This window comes from Rhinolophus hipposideros (genome assembly GCF_964194185.1).
Source record: "Rhinolophus hipposideros genome assembly, chromosome: 6".
Lineage (NCBI taxonomy): Eukaryota > Metazoa > Chordata > Mammalia > Chiroptera > Rhinolophidae > Rhinolophus > Rhinolophus hipposideros.
In genome coordinates, this window is record NC_138052.1 from 76,169,810 (window position 1) to 76,189,360 (window position 19,551).

The following is a 19,551-nucleotide window of genomic DNA, read 5'->3' on the forward strand; positions in this document are numbered from 1 at the left end:
GTGGCGATTGTCATGGGACATGTAACTGAGCAATTCAGGGCACACAGCTAGATCCAGGGATTGAAATGATGGCATCAGGAATCTGTCTCTTTTCCTCTTTATGGATTTCACTCTTGGCATGTTCTATAACAGGAAGAAGAGATTGCCCCATCCACAATTCTAACCTCACATTGACCTTTAAATTAGGAAATTCCATAATGAACTGCCACATTCCTGAGAGTGGAAATAAAAGTCCCAAGGAGAATCTTATCGGCCCAACGTGCGTGACTGCCCATCCCTAAACCAATTACTGTGGCCAATGAGATGCATTATTCTGACTGGCCAGGCTGGATCAAGTGCCAACTCCTGAAGTAAGTCAGCCCCACTTAAAGTATAGGAACAAAATCCCCTATAAGACAAAGGCATTGAGGGAGAAAAGAAAAGGCAGATCAACATTGTAGATAGGTCCTATGTCTCCCCTCCTTGCAGTATTTTGAAAATCAAAACAGAAAAGCATTCCTTACTACCCTCCAAACATTTCTACTGAAGGGCTCTTAAGAACAAGGATGGGGCATATCAGTCAGGGTCCTACCAAAGACAGAACCAACAGGATACATGGAGATTATATACACACACATTTGTGTGTGTGTGTGTGTGTGTGTGTGTGTGTGTGTGTGTTCTGTCTGGTGAAGGCTCACTTCCTGGCATGTAGGTGGCCATCATATCTCTGGGTCGTCACATGGCAGAGAGCAGACAGAGAAGCCTTTTTGATATCTCATCTTATAAGAGCACTAATCCCATTTGTGAAGACTCCACCCTCATGACCTAATCACCTCCCAAAGGCCCCACCTCCCAATACCATCATATTGGGGGTTAGGATTTCAATATATGAATTTTGAGGGGACACAGACATTCAGTCAATAACAGGATCACATTCTCTTTTATCTCCCCTTACTCAATTCTTCTCTCCCGTCACATCTCATAGCCTAATACTATGAACACAGTAAATACTATATAAATATGCGTGGAATAAATAAATGAACAAATCACATGTTAAGTGTCTCACTTGCTCCACTGAATATGAATGATTACTATTTTTCTCCTTATATAGCTTCTACTACATCAAGTAAAATAGTAAAGAAAAACAATTTTAAATAATGCAAAGCATCTAGAAATCTATAATTTTTCCACGTAAAATAATATAGGTATTACAGCAATTCATATGCTCAATATTATGGTCAGAATTCCCATTTGCAAAATAAAATTTGTAATTTTAATTAATTTACAGATACTTTGTATGGCACTCGGTTAGGTGCTTCTAATGTTCTATCAGGAGACTAGCATGATAAGAAGCGAAGACGAATTCAGTTGTGATAGCATATAAGATAGATTGTAGAGTGAAATGCCTTAAGGTCAGACTTTAGGATTATTGAAATAGTCTAGAGTTGGAGAAGGATGATGACAGTGACACTGGAAAGACAGATGGATTAAAAAGACATGGCATGGGAAGAGCAGAGAAGATTGGGGTTAATCAATTGCTATGGGGAGAAAGTTCCAGTGTTTGAGATGGGGTGAATGAGAGAATGATGATACCTTAACGAGGCCATAGAAGGAACTGGCATGGGAGGTTTTTTTGATGAGTTAGCTTTACACTCATTAAGTTTGAAGTTATAGAAATATCCATGTTGGCATTTTCCACTAGGCAGTTGATAATATTGTAATAACACTCAAAAGTCAACTAGGGAGTCAGATTTGGACATAGCAGCATGATGGGCATTGGCAAAATACAATTTCCTTCAAATCCTGGGCTATGTGTCTGTGTTATTACTGTTTCCCCGAAAATAAGACCTAGCTGGACAATCAGCTGTAGTGTGTCTTTTGGAGCAAAAATTAATGTCAGACGTGGTCTTATTTTACTATAAGACCGGGTCATATATAATATAACATAAGACTGTGTATAATATAATAATATAATAATATAATATAATATAATATAATATAATATAATATAATATAATATAATATAATATAAATACTGGGTCTTACATCAATTTTTGCTCCAAAAGACGCACTAGAGCTGATTGTACGGGTAGGTCTTATTTTCAGGGAAACATGGTAAATAGTTCATCTTCAGAGCATTCCCCCAAAGAGAAGGTTCCTTCAGCCTAGGTTCTTTGGACTTTTACCTGAGGCACTTTTACCTGAGGAACTTTCTACTTCCATAACCCAGAATAGTTTCACATATATATGGAGAGAGAGAAAGAGAAGATATTATCTTCAAAACAACCATGCTTCTTCGGTTACTACGGTTTTCATCCGCTGTTCACTAGCCGTACCCCTTCCACAGCAAGCCTATATCAGCACACTTACACCATGCACATCCGATCTCCACCCGTATTCTAGCTTGCGGAGCTTCATTAAGTTCGGTCAATAACCTTTGCTGAGCACATAATATGGTCCAGGAACTACGTTCACACTGAGGAAATAAAGATGATTAAGACCTACTCTCTGCCCTGCAGAAACTATGAGCCTGAGAAGAAGATATAAAAACAAGTAGGTAAGGACAATAAGTAGGATAAAGGAGGAAGAGATTTCCTCCGCTTTGGGAAGTCATACAAAAGAGGTGCCTATAAGGACATGTAGGAGACCACCAGGTGGAGAAGGTGAGAAGAAGCAGAGTTTTCCAGAGAAAGCACAGAGGTTATAAACTACATGGTCCACTAAAGAAACTAATAGGGACTCAGTTAGAGGTTGATTGGTATATAGAATGTGAGACAGCAAATGGTTGGTGATAGGCTTAAATGTAAGGACTAGAAGATGGTAGGGCTTGTTTGGTGAGGCATTTGAACTGCAGAGCACTGACCACGTACAGTATAGGCCATCACAAGTAAATCTAACATCAGTAAAGGGTATAAACTTGGAGCACTAAGGACTATTTCCAGTCGCTGGAGGTTTTGGTGAAACTTCTGGATACAAGTCACTGTCCCAGACTCAGTTCTTGGAGTGAGAGTCACTGTGATTCTCTTCTTCACCTAATCTGCTTTCCTCCCAACCAAGACCTCATTTGTTCTCATTATATTTATCCTATACCCTTTAGACTCCTATCAGACATTACGATTGTTTAATGGCAAGTAACAAAAACTTATTCAGACTAGTTTAAACCAAAAAGCTGAGTTTATCATAAAAGTATAGGAATAACTTACAGAAATTCAAGGCAGAAATGCATTTGGGCCTCAAAAGAGAGTGAATCCAGGTACCAGAGAAATATCCAAAAGATTCTCTTCATCTCTTACCTCTGCTTTCATCTATACATTGTAGACTAAAGAATAAAGCTAAACGAGCATACTCTGCCTCCTGGGTGCCTGTGGCAGGAAAGAAATACCCACCACACAGCAAAAAAGCCTTCAGTGGTCCAGCTGCAGTAAGAATCTGTCTCTTGGTCATTCTCAATTCCAAATCCCCAGGAAAGGGACTCAGGTCGAGCCTGGGTTAGGGACATACCCTTCTACCAATCCATGTGACTAGAGAGAGGGTCACCTTGCTTAAAATGTACCATGGGGCCAGCCACTATGGCTAGTGAAGGGGTTCATTTAAGCTGGGCAAATTCCCTGAGGCAGTGTCCACACAGGTCACAAGTCCTAACATCACAGACCCCTGCACAAGTGAGTCAGACGATTCCCCAGCCTTTCCCCATATGGATCCTTGACTGGCCTTCTCCTGGTGAAGAAGAATGTCCTAATTTTATATCAATCACCATAACCAACATTTGCTAGCCTTTGACCTGTTTTCTCCACCTAACTCTGATCTTTGAACTAGGTCTTTGAGCCCCTACCTTACCCTTCACCCACCTTCTCAGCACAGAAGTCTCATCTGCCTATCAGGGATCTACTCAACCCAGGTGATGTGCATCTTTCATCCTAGATAATAGGTTATGATGTCATAGATAAGCCTCATTTAAATCTTTTTATTCATTTCTCCATCAACTCTAGTATTCTCATACAGTCTGATAAATCCAAGTTAACAAAGATTTGGGAGGAAGGAGTTATTATACAACAGGTTACAGGCAGTTCTCGCTTTGCATGGCACCATGCTAACTCAATTGTGTGCATATTGGAACTGTGTTTTCTCTTTTGCACAATTCCATTGTAACAATCTCAGTTACCACTGAACTGTGTAAAACGATGACACGGTTCCAATATGCAGGCATTTCAGTTAACATGGTTCACGCAAAGTGAGGACTACTTGTATTCTAATTTCATTAATGGACAAAAGATTTCCTTCTAGTCATGCATCTAACACCGCAAGAGTTGCCCTATTCTGTTCAGCTCCCTGTTCAAGTCTTATAGCTTTTTCAGCATCAAAAATTAGAGAGGTTTGTAGGTGGCAAGTCTGGGAAATTTCTCAGGCTAACTTTCTTTCTCATTTATCCTGTCAATTTTCATTGTTATTCTTTTCTTGGTATCAAGTTTATGGGAGAAAAAGGCGGCATTATATTAAAGCATAATTAGGATAATAAACGGGAGCTGTGGTTTGTTTTTGGACTGATTCCAGTTGGGTAGCACACATAATCACCTCTAGCTGACTGCTTGATGATTATGACTTTGACAAAGTGGCATTATTTACTGCTAATGGATGAGATGATGATTTATTACTAATGACTCTCCTTTTTTACAATTTTTATATTATGTTAAATGAAGGAGTATAGTTGGGGTAATAAATATTCACTAGAAAAAAATGTCTAGCAGCAGAGTTCATGAAACTAGACCCTGAATACAGGAGCTATTTTAATTACTCAGGACCAGATGTTAGAAGAAACTGTGGGCTAGACAGCATATGGTTAACTCTCTCTCCCACGGCTCCTATGAGCTTCTCTTTCCTTCCTTCAGGAGACCTCAGTCCACTCCAGATTCTTCAAATCACTCTATCCACCTACTCTTAGCCTCGTTTTCCTCTCTCTTGATAAGATGTTAGTGAAAACTTAGAAGAGCTTACGTTGTAACACAACAGTTTCCCTGAGTCATTTGGACTTCAAGAGTCTTCTGGTAAAAAAGAAAACAAAGATGAGATTAAGATCCATTCCTTTCCAGAAATATGGGTGTGTAGAGAAAGACAGAGTGACAGAGTGAACACAATTAAATGTAATTGAGGGGTCCTAACTCTTATAAATAGTGGTGAGGCCTCTGGGGCAAGATAGGGTTACGTTAACCAGTTAAAAATGTGCCTTTTGGAAGAGGAACAGATGCAGACTAGGGTTGTCCTAACTCGAGTGTGAGACTTGATGAGCTGATGTGAAAAGTGAAAGAACCCATGTGCTGACATAATGAAAATGGGTGAGGATACAGACAGCATTCGTTAATCAAAGTCTTGAGTGCAAGGTTATGAGAGGAATCAGGATAAAGCAAAGCTGAGCAAGAAAACTGAAAGCCCTTCGAGGACAGGAGGCCCTCTTTGTAATCTCCACAATGACTACCTAGCAGTACCCAGAGCACAGAGAATGCTCTGAAAATGTCTGCTGACCGATTTTTGGCGGATTGACTAAAGCAGTGAGGAACAACATTCTCTGCATGCAGATCAATTAATAACTAATTTACTTAAAATTTGCAGACCACATGTGTAAAAGATGATACATTTTTGTTATTAGGAAATGCAGTATCATCAAATAAAGCATTATTCTTTTATTTCCCGTTTACTAGAGGTTTTAATTGCAGGGTAGAATTTCATATACTTTGTAATTAGCACACACAGCAGTATCTGATTTTAATGTTGTACCTGTGATCAAATTTTATTGTTGAGTAAGTTGCTTTTGAAGTTGGTTTACCTTATTTTTTCCTTGACTAAATTTGTTGAACTCTTATTGTAAAATGTAGTTTCTTATAGCATCTTTCAATGTCATACACTCTGGTTTGAATTCTATTTTCAGACTGTGAACATATGAACTGCTTTATTAAATAACATAATGTAAAACAAATTTAATAATGTTTTGAATTTTATGGAATGTTTATGTGTCATCACTGGGCTCTCAGCAGAAGGGAAAACCCACCCCATCCCAATCCTTAGACTCTACCAGAATTCCAGCAGTAGACACAGCACTGGACTCTCACCAATGCTATATGCTCAGTATACCTGAAGAAGTGATGTGTGACCTGGGTCCTGAAGAATGGGTAGGAAGGAGTCCACCAGGCCACGAAGAGTAGGATATCCTAGACAGAAAAAACTACTTTTCAAGGCAGAAAGGCTTAAAGAAGACAGAGTGTTTGGGCAATGATGAAAAGCACTATAAAAAGAATGTACAGTGTGTGAGGTTAGAAAGGAAGAAAAATTAGCTAGTAAGGTTGATCAGAGCTAAGCCATACTAAGTATTTGCATGAACAAATTTTAACCTATAAGCAGCTAGAGGTTCAGAGGTTGTATTTGTCAAGGTTCTCTAGAGAAACAGAACCAATAGGATATATATCCTAGATATCTCATATCTCTAGAGAACCTTGACAAATATATAATATAATATAATATATATATATATATATATATATATATAATATGAGGAATATACATGAGATATATACACACACATGCACACACACACACACAGGGTGCCAAAAAAATGTATACACATTTTAAGAGAGGAAAAAAACTGTATTAATTGTAATACTCAATATATACCGGTAACAAAAGATAAATACAAGTCATGTTTGAGCTCTGCAACCATGTTTCCCCGAAAATAAGACCTAGCCAGACAATCAGCTCTAATGCATCTTTGGAGCAAAACTTAATATAAGACTCGGTCTTATTTTACTATAATGTAAGACCGGGTCTTACATAATATAACATAATATAATAAATATAATATAATACATGTCTTATATTAATTTTTGTTCCAAAAGACGCATTAGAGCTGATTGTCGGGCTAGGTCTTATTTTTGGGGAAACACGGAATTACGAAAGGAGCTCAAAGTGGTTATGGTAAGTGTCCAGACACTTCTAATTATGGTGAACTACTGCTTGAGCATAGATAACATCTCTTAAAATGTGTATACATTTTTTTGGCATCCCCAGTAGAATATGATGTAATACACTTAATCCTTGAACAATGAGGGTTTGAACTACACAGGCCCACTTACATGGGAATCTTTTTCAATTGCCCCACGCAGTTCAAACCCAAGGTCTGCAAAGGTCATATGGCTGTTGGGAAACCCCATAGTGGAAGCCAACTGAAATCATATGCCGGTTTTCAATTGCATGGGAAGTCAGCACCCCTAACAGCAATGTCGTTCAAGGGTCAACTGTGTTACATTACGTATTACGTGAGGGAGTGGCTCACACGATTTTGTAGGCTAAGTCCCACAATGTGCCATCTGCAAGCTGGAGACTCAGCAAAGCCAGCGGTGTAGTTTCAGTACAAGTTCAAAGGCCTGAGAACTGCCGGGCCTAGGGTACAAGTCCCAGGCCAAGGGCAGGAGAAGATCAATGTCCTAGCTTAGCAGTCAGGCAAGGAGAGAATTCTCCCTTCCTCTAGCTTTCTGTGCCATATAGGCCTTCAATGGGTTGGATGAGGTCCTCCCACATTGGAAAGGGCAATCTGCTTTACTCAGTCCATCAATTTAAATGCTAATCTTATCTAGAAACATCCTCACACACACACCCAGAAACAATGTTGAACCAGATATCTGGGTATCCTTAAAATGTGCACACAACAGTATCTGATTTTACCACCCAGTCGTGTCTACATAAATTAGCCATAACAGAGGCTAAAGAAGGAAAGTAATCTGACTGTATCTGTATTTTAGAAAAATGATGCTGACACAATGTAGACGATAGATTTGAAACAGAAAGAAGCTGAAGAGAACAGTTAGGAGTTATCTAGTGAGAAAGTCAGAGATGCAGTGTCCAGAAAAGACTGGATAGCCTCCAGGGATAATTCAGGAGTAATATCAATTATAATTAATTAAATATGGGATCAAGAGATGACCACAACATTTCTAATGTGACCCTGACTGTGTGTGAAAAATTTAATGTGAAATTGTTCTATATAGATATTTTTTTTGAACAATTGCTCCACCAGGCTTTGGCTACTAAAGAGTTAAACTGAGGAAAGAAATACTTACATAAGGGAAGAAAAACTAACACTCTGAGTGTCTATTAAGTGCTGGCTTTAGGCTAAACATTCACATCAGCTCTCATAAAAGCCCTGTGAGGCAGATACCATTCTCTTTTTAGAGACTGAGAAACTGAGGCACAGAAAACATTAATAACCTATGCCACTTCACATACTGGTAAGTGAAAGGCCTTAAAAATTCAAACTTGGGGTTTTGGGCTTTGAAAGAAACATTTTTTCTACCCTTTAATACTGCCTCTCAGTACAATAAAACTCATCTTCATTAAATTCTACATTCATGTCAGTGATTTCATCAGAGAGAATACAAAAGGGCTTTGAATTTCTACCCTGGAAATAATAGGGAAAGGGGATTAAACAGTCATTCTAAAATTCTAAGTATACACAAACCTCAAATGTCCTAGGTTCCATTAGCAGCTTCAAGCCTGGCTAGTGGAGCAGCCACTAGAATTGTTTTGTATTGGCTCATTTGTATTTCATTTGTATTAATAGTATTATTAATAGCAATAAGAATTATAAACAAAATGTACCACTTGTAATGCATATTAACATTTAGTCAGAAAAGGACTATTTTAAAAATTCCAAGAGACATAATACATTTTTTTAAAACTTGCAAAAATTGATTTTCAACCGGATATAGATTTGTTTGTTTGTCAGATTAACATATCCCACCAGGTTCTTCCAGGATGGTACAATAAAGATTTAATGCAGCAGAGATGGTTGATTTTACTGGTTGAATGATTGATTAGCCCGACTGAATCCTAGTGATTGAAAACGTGGAGTGGAGCCAGCCTTCCCATATCAACTCTTCTTTATGGATTTTGAACCCCCAGGACTAAAAGATTCTATCCATTCATTCAATAAATATGTATTGAGTGACTTATATGTGCCAGTCATGTTCTGTATGTTGGAAATATATATCAGCAATAAGCAAGATAGTCAGGCATGGAGTTTACATTACACAGCTGGAGAGGGGGGAGAAAAATGGACAACATTTTTCTAACAAGCCTAGATAATTCCAGATAGTTGATTCATGCTGTGAGGACAACTAAAACTGGTGACAGTGTACAGGACTATACTGGATAGGCAGGCAGGGACTCCTGGGGGGATGGTATTTGCACAAAGACTTCAGAGTCAAAGAGAACTACCCAGGAAAAGGTCTGGGGATACCCAGGCAGAAGGAAGACAACACAAAAGTCACAAGGCAAGGATGAGCTTGAGATTAGAAGAGGAAAGCCAGTGTGGCTGGAGTATAGCTAGGGGAAAGTGTATGAGAGGAGGCTGGAGAGGTGAGCAGAGACAACTTGTGGGGTTCTTTAAAGACTGTGTATGGCAGGATGGCTGTCCCCCAAAGATTCATGCCGCCCTTTCCAGAATGAAGAGTTGTATCTGGGAAGTGTCTCCCTGCCAGAGACTACAATTCCCAGCCCACCTTGCTTGTAGGTGGGGCCAAATGATCAATTCTCATCAATGAAATATGAGCATTGGAATGTGGTCATAGTAGTGCCACAGGAGTTAAGAAGTAGGTGTGCCTTTTCCATCCACTCTCCCCAATCTGCCAGCTGGATGCAGAAACTCTGAGGCAGCTATCAAAGGACAGGACCACCAGCCAAAAAACCTGGGTCGCTGAATCATCTCAAAACCAGGATCACCTTCACTGAACTGTTACATGAGCCAGGGGTAAATTTTCATGTATTAAGCCACAGAAATTTTGAGTTTTATTTATCACACAGATAGAATCACCTCCACTAGTATACCTAATAAGGAATGTGGATTTTATTCTAACTGCAAATAAATGTTACTGGAAGGTTTTAGGGAGAAGATGAAAGTGACCTGGTTTATGTATTTAAAGATCACTGTGGCTGCTGTGTGGAAGCTAAAGGTAAGAGAAGCTGAGAAAACACTGAGGAGGTGTCTACCGTAATCCAGGCAAGAATTAACAGAATTGCTAGTAACAATAGAGGTGGAGGGAAATAGACAAATTTGAGATCTACTTTGGAGGTCGAGCCAAGGATTCTCTGGATGACTGGATGTCAAGGGTGAGGGAAAGAAGAGTCATAGGAGACTCCTAGCTTGTGACTTGGTGTCACATTCTCCCTCTAGTAGGAAAGCCTGAGGAATATGTTTGCTGGAGACATGCTGAGCTTTGTTTTGGCTTGGTTTGTTATCATACCCATTGTCCAGATGAGAAAACCAAATCTCAGGTTTGGTAATTGTATAAAATAAGTAAATAAGTCATTTGCTCAGTTATAGTATGTAGTCTAAAGGAAACCCTTAGTAACTTGTTTTTACAACCAGTGAAGGGGAAATGCTAGTGCTGGAGTAAGTATTTAAAGTCGCTGATCATGAAACTTTCCATTATGGAAAGTATAGCAAAATTAAATAATAAAATTAAAGGCCATATGAATCATGTGGTGAATGATGAAATTCTGCCTAAGGAGAGTGCAAATATTGAATTATATATATTTTTAAAAAGCAGTTATCACCTTTTAAGCTGGTCTTTTTCAATTCACACCAACATGAATGCATATTACCCAAATGTTGTGAGCTATTAGAGGTCTGCAGGACTTTGAAAAGTACCCAGTAAAATCTTCTCAATTTAAAAATTATACATCTAGTCCCATAAAAATGCCTTGTCCAAGGTGATGAAGCTAAGCAGTTTACCTGACTTGAAACCCAATACTACAAATCTAATTCTCAGCATTAAGACACCTTGAAACCATGTTAGAAACTAGAATCTCTAAAGCCAAGAATCACAGATGTTATATTTCACTTTGCAGTAGGTTTTTTCAACTGAATACTATTTCAATGAAAATAATTGACTGTTCAACTGAAAGAGGAGTCAACATAAAGAATACTGAATTCAAGTATCATTCAACAAATTTATACTCTGATTTTTATCTAATTCCTGTTTCCTTAATCATGTGCTCTGAATAATAGGTATGATATTAAACTAAGAAAACAAACATCTGGGCTTTCAAAGTGCCTCGCTTCATCTATAAGAACCATACAGAAGAATCTGGAATAATCACTCAGAGGATGTGCATTTTTACTTTATTTTTTGTTAAGAAAACATAAGACCTTTAGTGTGGTAAATTGTTTTTTGTCTCATGATATGCTGTTAATTAGGACCTCATCTGATGAACCAGAGCTGAGAAAAAGGAGCTATATACCCCAGATTCCAGAGAACCCCAGATTCCAGAGGACTAGCTAAGAAGTGGCCAAAACCTATCCTGGGAACTTCAGCCCATCACCCACAGCCTGCTGGCATAAAGAGAGAAGATTCTTTAGAGAACTACCTAGGAGTGGAGACAGAAATGGGAGTGCTCTGCCTTCCCCACCCCATGCAAAACACCCAGCCAAATGGAGCATTGACACAACCACTTCCATATATAAATATCAGCATCTAAGTTCATGACTTAATGATCTTAGGGAATGGAGCTAGAAAGAGTTTTTGAGAGAGCTTGGACTGTCCTCCAAGATGGCAGCTATCAGAATAAGCAAATCGAGAAGGTGACAGAGTGAGCAAGCTGAACTTCTACCAGCCAGCAGCAGAATAAACACAACCTGGACCACATGAATACCACATAGGGGAATCAGGCAGGCACCATCTTGAAAGGGCTATTCCTACAGAGCACTGGGATCCCCCAAAAAGAAAGCTCAATCAGGTGAATAGCCAGTGCAAAGCACTGAGAGAGTGTCACAGTCAACCAGAGAATAAACACATTCCCTGTGCAGGACAAAGATCCCACGAAACACACTCCGGAGAGAAACCCAGCTTTGGTGCATCTGCCACACAGAGAACACTGGCATCAACTATACCAGCACCAGCCAAGTTAGAAACTCTCACCATCTCCTTCTCCTCCTTACTTGCTGGCTCAACTCTGTAAGTGTACAGAAGCAGCAACCTCCTGAGTGGAGACTTGGAGTAAATGACAAGATGGAGAACCAGAGGGAGACGAGACCATGCCTCACTGCCCATCTGCTACAAGGCATCATGTTTTCTCTGAGCACATGGGGCTGGAGGGCGCAGTGTTGGGGAAGGATCTTCACTTATATGAGAGATTAAATTTTTAACATTATATTGGGTTGTGCTATTTAATACAGTAGTACTTCGGTTTTCGAACTTCTCTGTTGATGAACATTTCAGTTTACGAATGCTGTAAACCGAGAAGTAAATGCTTCCATTTACGAACATGCCTTGGAAGTCGAACATGTCATGCAGCTTCCACTGAGTGCAAGATCCTCAGGCCTAGCTGTTGGCTGTTTTCAAATGTTTCAGAATTCAAACAGTCTTCCAGAATGGATTACCTTTGAAAACCGAGGTACCACTGTACTTGAAAATGAGCTTATTTGATAACCCTTTGAAATTGACTGAACAGCTATGAGATCTGCCCAAATTGTCATCAAGGAGCCAGAGAAAGGCAATCAGACCAAGTATAATTAAGGGCAGTCATGGCAGAAAAATAAATGTTTCTTGGTTAAATCTCACCGAGTTTAGCACATTTAATAAACCAGTTAGGGTAGTAATAATGAAAACACTATGAAGAGATCCAAGATGACAGAGTAGATAAACACTGTGCCTGCTTCATTCCATGAATACATTAAAATTACAATTAAATTATAGAACAATCAACCTGGAGAACCATCTCAAGTCTAGCAGAACAGAAGCTTTATAGCTAAGGATATAAAGAAGAAGTCATGGTGAGACTGGTAAAAGGGGCAGAGACACAGAACAGGCTGACCCCAAAGGTCCAGGTGGCGGTTGTGAATCAGAAGGGATATCTTGGCTGTGGAGGTTCCCCTCAGAGGAGCAAGGGACCCCAGCCCCACACCAGTCTCTCCAGCCCAGAGTACTGATGCCAGGAAGAAGAGGCCCTACAACATCGGGCTAGGAAAAACAGTGGGGATTCCGACCACCTGGATGGGACAGAAGGCTTCAGGAAATCCAGTCATCCTCTTAAAGGGCCTGTGAACAGACTCACTCACTCATAGGCACTAACCCTGGGCTTCAGCAGAGGCATGGTGATTTAGGGGTGTCACAGACATACGGGGGCAGCTTGAGTTGTGAGGCTGTGAAGCGAGAGCTGGAGGGAAGTCACCATTTTACCTTTGGGGGGGCCTACTCCCATGTAGCCAGCAGGCAGGCACCATCTTTCCTGTGCTGAGCCATCCTCCAACGTCTATGGCCAAATATGAATCTGAATTGGTCTGGTGAGCTCTGCTGGGACCCTGCACCACACAACTCCCACAATGCTAGAGCACTTTCTTGGTGAGCAGCCAGCCCTGCCCACATTGCACAATTTCTTGAAAAACTATCTGAGCCTACAAGCTCCAGCTGGACAGCAGTTGGCCTTGGTATGCTCTGTGACTTTTGCTGAGTAGCTCCAGGCTCAATTGGCACCAAACCAGAATCTACATTAACCTGGTGACCACAGCTCTTCCCATTCTAGTGACTCCCTGAGACCCTGCCACACCCAACTTGTGTATCACATGAAGCATTATCAGTGGTTGAACCTTAAGGGGACCAGCAGGTGGCAGCATTCCTCGGGGTATCCTGGCTTTTTGCAGAGCTATCCCAGGTCCGGTACTGGTGGCAGATGTCCTCGGTTCACAGGGTGGCCTCCCCCATGTGCCTCCAGGTTTAGCACAGGCAGCGAACAACTGCAGATTGTTTTGTAGCTCCTACCAGGTAGTCCACAGCTAGTCACAGGCAGTGGGTGACCTGGGCCTACAACAGAGCTCCTCCCAAAAGGCCTCAGAACCAACATACTTGGAGATTGGCTTCAATCACATCAGAGCACTACTCATTAGCCCCATAAGTAGCACAACCAAAGGGTGGTCTCAACAGGTATCAGAGCCTACTGGGGCAAATCCCACTCAGTAGGGTAATACCTGGCATAGAAGCCCATAAGCTGCAGATGTGGCCATACCCCACAGCCAGTCAGCCTGCGGGTCAGTCACATCCACTGACACACCCATAGCAATCAAAGCTCAACTATAACATGAGGGTACACACAACTCACACAAGGGACACTCCTGGAGCACCCAGAGCAGGTGACCAGGGAAACTGTGCCAGGGTCCCACTGGGCACCTACTATATAAGGCCACCTGACCAAGACTGGGAGACATAGCAAATCTACCTACTATATAGATGCAAACACAAAGAGGCAGCTAAAATGAGAAACAAAGAAATACGTCCCAAATGCAAGAACAGGAGAAAACTCCAGAAATAGAACTAAAGGAAATAGAGGCAAGCCACCTGCCAGATACAGAGTTCAAAACAGTGGTTATAAGGATACTCAAGAAACTTAGTGAGAACTTCAATGAAGAGATAGCAAGCATAAAAAAAAGGCACAGAAACCATGAAAAAGAACCAGTCAGAAGTGAAGAATATAATAACTGAAATGAAGAATGCACTAGAAGGAATCACCAGCAGATTAGATAAAGCAAAGGATTGAATCAACAATTTGGAAGACAAGGTAGCAGAAAACACCCAATCAGAACAGCAGAAAGAAAAAAGAATCCAAAAAAAAAATGAAGATAGTTTAGGAGATCTCTGGGACAACATCAAGCATAACAACATAGGGGTACCAGAAAGAGAAGGGAGAAAGCAAGGAATTGAGAATCTATTTGAAGAAATAATGACTGAAAAATTTTCTAGCCTGGTGAAGGAAATAGACATAGAAGTCGAGGAAGCACAGAGAGTCCTAAACAGGATGAACTCAAACAGACCTACATCAAAACACATTATAATTAGAATGGCAAAAATTAAAGACAAAGAGAAAATTCTAAAAGCAGTAAGAGAAAAGCAACTAGTAACTTATAAGGGAGCCCCCATAAGATTGTCAGCTGATTTCTCAACAGAAACTTTGCAGGCTAAAAGGGATTGGCACAAAATATTCAACGTGATGAAAAGCAAGGACCTACAACCAAGGTAACTCTGCCCAGCAAAGCCATCATTTAAAATTGAAGAATAGATAAAGGGCTTCCCAGACAAAAAAAAAGCTAAAGAAGGTCATCAACACCAAACCAGTATTACAAGGAATGGTAGAGGGACTTCTTTAAGACGAAAGAAAAAAGAGAGCAAAATTATGAATAATGAAATAGCAATAGCTACATATCTATCAACAATTTTTTCAATATAAATAGATTAAATGCTTCAATCTCATGACATAGGAGGGCTGAATGGATAAGGAAACAAAACCCTTACATATGCTGCCTACCAGAGACTCACTTCAGACTGAAAGACACACACTGACAGAAAGTAAAGGGATGGAAAGATATTTTGTAAAATGGAAATGAAAACACTCACAAAAAAGCTGGGGTAGCAATACTATACCAGACAAAATAGACTCTATATCAATAGCTGTAACAGGGGATGAAGAAGCACCCAGTAATCCCACTTCTAGGTATTTATCCAAAGAAACACAAATGCTACTTTGAGGGGACGTGTATATCCATCTGTTCATTGCAGCCTTGTTTACAATGGCGAAGATGTGGAGGCAGCCTGGGTGTCTGTCGATGGAAGAATGGATAAAGAGGAGGTGGTACACATATACAATGGAATATTGCTCAGCCATGGAAGGGAATGGGTTCGTGCCATCTGTGGCAGCATGGATGGACTGGGAAGGTACTGTGCTGAGTGGAGTGTAAGACACAGACAGACAGATGCAATGTGATTTCACTTATATGTGGAATCTAAAGAACAAAATAAACAAAACAGAAACAAACTCATATAAATAACATTTTGATGGTTACCAGATGAGAGGGGGTTGGGAGTGTGGGTGAAACAAGGGGAAGGGATTAAGAAGTACAAATTGGTTGTTACAAAGTAGTCATGGGGATGTAGGGTAGAGCATAAGGAACACAGTCAATAGTATTGTAATAACTATGTATGGTGTCAGATGGGTACTAGATATGTTGGGGTGATAGATGGGAGGGGGTTGGGGGCAGGGTGGAAAAGATGAAGGGATTACATAGTATAAATAGGTAGTTTCAAAATAATCATGAGTATGTAAAGTATTAGGTTGGTGCAAAAGTAACTGTGGTTTTTGCAATTATTAACCCTTTAAACCGCAAGTACTTTTGCATCAACCTAATAAAACATTGGGAATATAGTCAATGATATGGCAATAACTATGTATAGCGCCAGGTGGGTACTAGCCTAGCCAGAGGAATCACTTCTTAAATTATATAAGTATCTAACCACTATGCTGTACACCTGAAATTAACGTAAAATACTACTGAATGTCAACTGTAATTGAAAACGAAAAGAAAAGAAAGAAAAACACCACGAATGAGATGCTGAGTTAAATATAAGGAATGTATCCAGTCACAGTTTATATATCTAAGAGTCCTTTCCAGTCAAATCCAGTTTCAATGTATCTGCAACCAGGTCAAATGAGCTTGTAAGAGGCCTGAGAACGGCTTACACACACTTTAACTATTCATTATAAGAAATAAATTTGAGGGATATTCTTTAAAGGAAAGCCAACTAATGCAAAGGAAACTAAGACCGGTAAACTGATATTACCAGGGAAGCAAAGTTATTAGCCCTCTTCAATGTGTTAAGTGGTATCTAAAGGCATAAAAAGAATTAGAAGATATGGTTCCTATTCTTGGAATAGCTGGATGAAATAAATCCATGTTTAAAGAAAAAAAAAGCACTAGAGAATAACAGAGCAAATTAAGTATAATCATGGTGCTATAGTAAGAGGATATGTTCCTTTACAGAAATACAGACACATGAAGGTAGAAACATGGTAAAGAGAACTTGTATAATGACAAGAGGAGAAACACCACCCAGAAAGACAAAGGATATTGACAGTGCTTTCTTGATGCAGATTACAAAACTTGGATCCACGGTAAACAATGGAGATTTCCATTATATGGGTTTCCGCTAGCAGTCTCATTATAGAAAAAAAAATGAGCAAGTAAGAAATTGTTAAGTAGCCTTGCTGAGAATTTTACTTCTGGGAAGGATGCCATAGGGAAATGGTTAATAGGGATTTTTTTCTTTCTTTCTTTCTGATCAGAAAAGTCAGTTGGCAATAAACCTGTCAAGATGTTTCAGGAAAAGTGGCAATGGCATGATATTTTGGACTCCTAATTACTCAAGGAAATAAACAGAGATAGCCTGGATTTTAAGACAATCAGTGTGCCTAAAACTACATTAATGAAATAATGAAGACTGAAATGCCACCTGATCAGGAAAACTATGGAGAATTTCATTGGCAAAAGAATTTCTTTGAATTCAAGTTTGACCAGGGAGCCCTTTGTCTGTGTGCAATTGCAGCAGGTACTTTACTCTCCGCAGTGATGTAAGGTCTTGGATTTAAGTCTACATATAAGACAATTACTTGAAGTAGATTGCTTTTTGAACCACCTTAGCTATTCCAGGAAGATATTCCAAAGTGCATGGGTGGGTTTAGTAGTATAAATGATGCACCCTTGGGGAGACAAGCCTTCCTGCCTTCTTCCCAGTCGGTCATTGAACAAGAACCCTGCTTCCTACTTGTTGCAATTTGGATTTGCTGTTCATAGCCAAGAGGCATAAGGTGATGTCCTCCCATTCTTTGGACATAACAAAGCATTTGAAAAGGACGAAGAGAACACTCTGAACATTGGGGAAAGCTGTTCGGGTTAGATTTTTGTCAGTGCATATTAAGTTATGCTGACCCCAGATATTCTGATGTCAACTGTTTTCCACATCCACTAGAAAACCCTGATATCAGCAAGCATGTGGCCTGGCAAGCTGGGAGTATTAACCTGTGGTCCCACCACGATTCTTCATCATTTGAACATGGCTCAGCCATAGTTTGCAAAGCTGTACTATTCTCTCTTTGGGTGTGATTCCTATTGCTACTCCCACTTATAACAGACAGAAGTGATAACTATACACAGGTAAGTCTATCTCTGTCTTGGCTTTTTAATTGGTAGTTGATTTTTAATTCGGTAGTTTCAGTTAGAAAAACATTACTCTTTTGCATTACTCTTTAAAAGAAGCAGTGCTGAGATCTAAAACACAGCACGAGGTCTGATTATTTTCTGAAGAAAATAGCATCGTACTTCCGCGAAACTAGTTAGTCTGTCCTTTTACCACAAGATGTAAGCTGGAGATTATAATGGACCACTGAACAATTCAAACCAAAATTATAACTTCTGATTAAGTAGGATGGCCTGGTCTGCTAATCACCAATGTGGAAACCCATCCCTCAAGAATGTGGAGCCCAAGATGACATGAGTCACCACTGTGTGTGGAAACAGCATGATTTTATTTTATTTTTTCGTCTTTTCATTTAACTCCTTAGTAACTAACCTCATCCTCGAAATTCTGCAGCAACAAGCCAAGTCAAGGCAATCAAGGAGGTATGACCAGAGTCATGAAATAACAGGTCGTCCTGGGGAGACATAGGCAGTATTCATGGATTCATTCCACAAATGTTTATGAGCGTGTAGCATGTGCCAGGCGCCGGGGGAAAAGCAGTGAATTACATCGTGACAGTGTTGTATGGGCTGTCTCCAGGACTAAAGTGCACGGTCCCAGCTTTAGAAAGATGTCTGTATTTCCTGTATAATCTCGGAACATTAACCCTTGAGTGACCTCCAGACGTGATGAAAACTAGTAAATGAATCACTAAGGAAGCTCTTGTTAGTGAGTAATAGAAAACCCAATTCAAACAGGCATTAACAATAAAGTGAATTTATTGGCTCCTATCACTGAAAAACCCAGAAATTAGAGATAATCTGATGAAGCCTCTGGCTCCAATTTTAGTTATTCTCTTGGCTTTTTCTTCCTCTAAGAGTCAGCTTTATTTTCAAGCTGACTTCCCTCTTGGTGACTGTCATGGTTAATTTTATGTGTCAACGTAACTGGCCACAGGGTGCCACGATTAAACAGCATTCCCAGACATGTCTGTGGTGGTGTTCCTGGATAAGACTAGCATTTCAATTGGTGGACTCTGTGAATTAGACTGCCCGCCCCAATGTAGGTGGACTTCATCCTATCCAGTGAGGGTCTAAATACAAGAACAAGAGGAAGAGGAAGGAGAAATTTTCCTCTTTTTTCCTGCTTTGTTGCTTAAGCTGGATATTTCATCTCATCTTCCCTCCCCTCAAATTGGGATTTACATCTTCAGACTCAGACTGAAATTACACCCCAGGCTTTCCTGGGTCTCCAGCTTGCAGACAGCAGATCGTGGGACTTCCTCAGTCTTGAAAATCTCATGAGCCAATTTTGCATAATAAATCTCGACATACATATGGAAATTATATATATACATATACTATATTATTATGGACATACAGTATATGTTTTACAGTAACATTGTTATATAGTAATATTGGTTATTGTTCTCTGGAAAACTCTAATACAGTGACAAAATGGAAGCTTTAGTTTAGAGTTCACATTTCCGTACCAGGTCATCCCGAAAAATAGAGAGAGCTCCCCAAGCAATGCC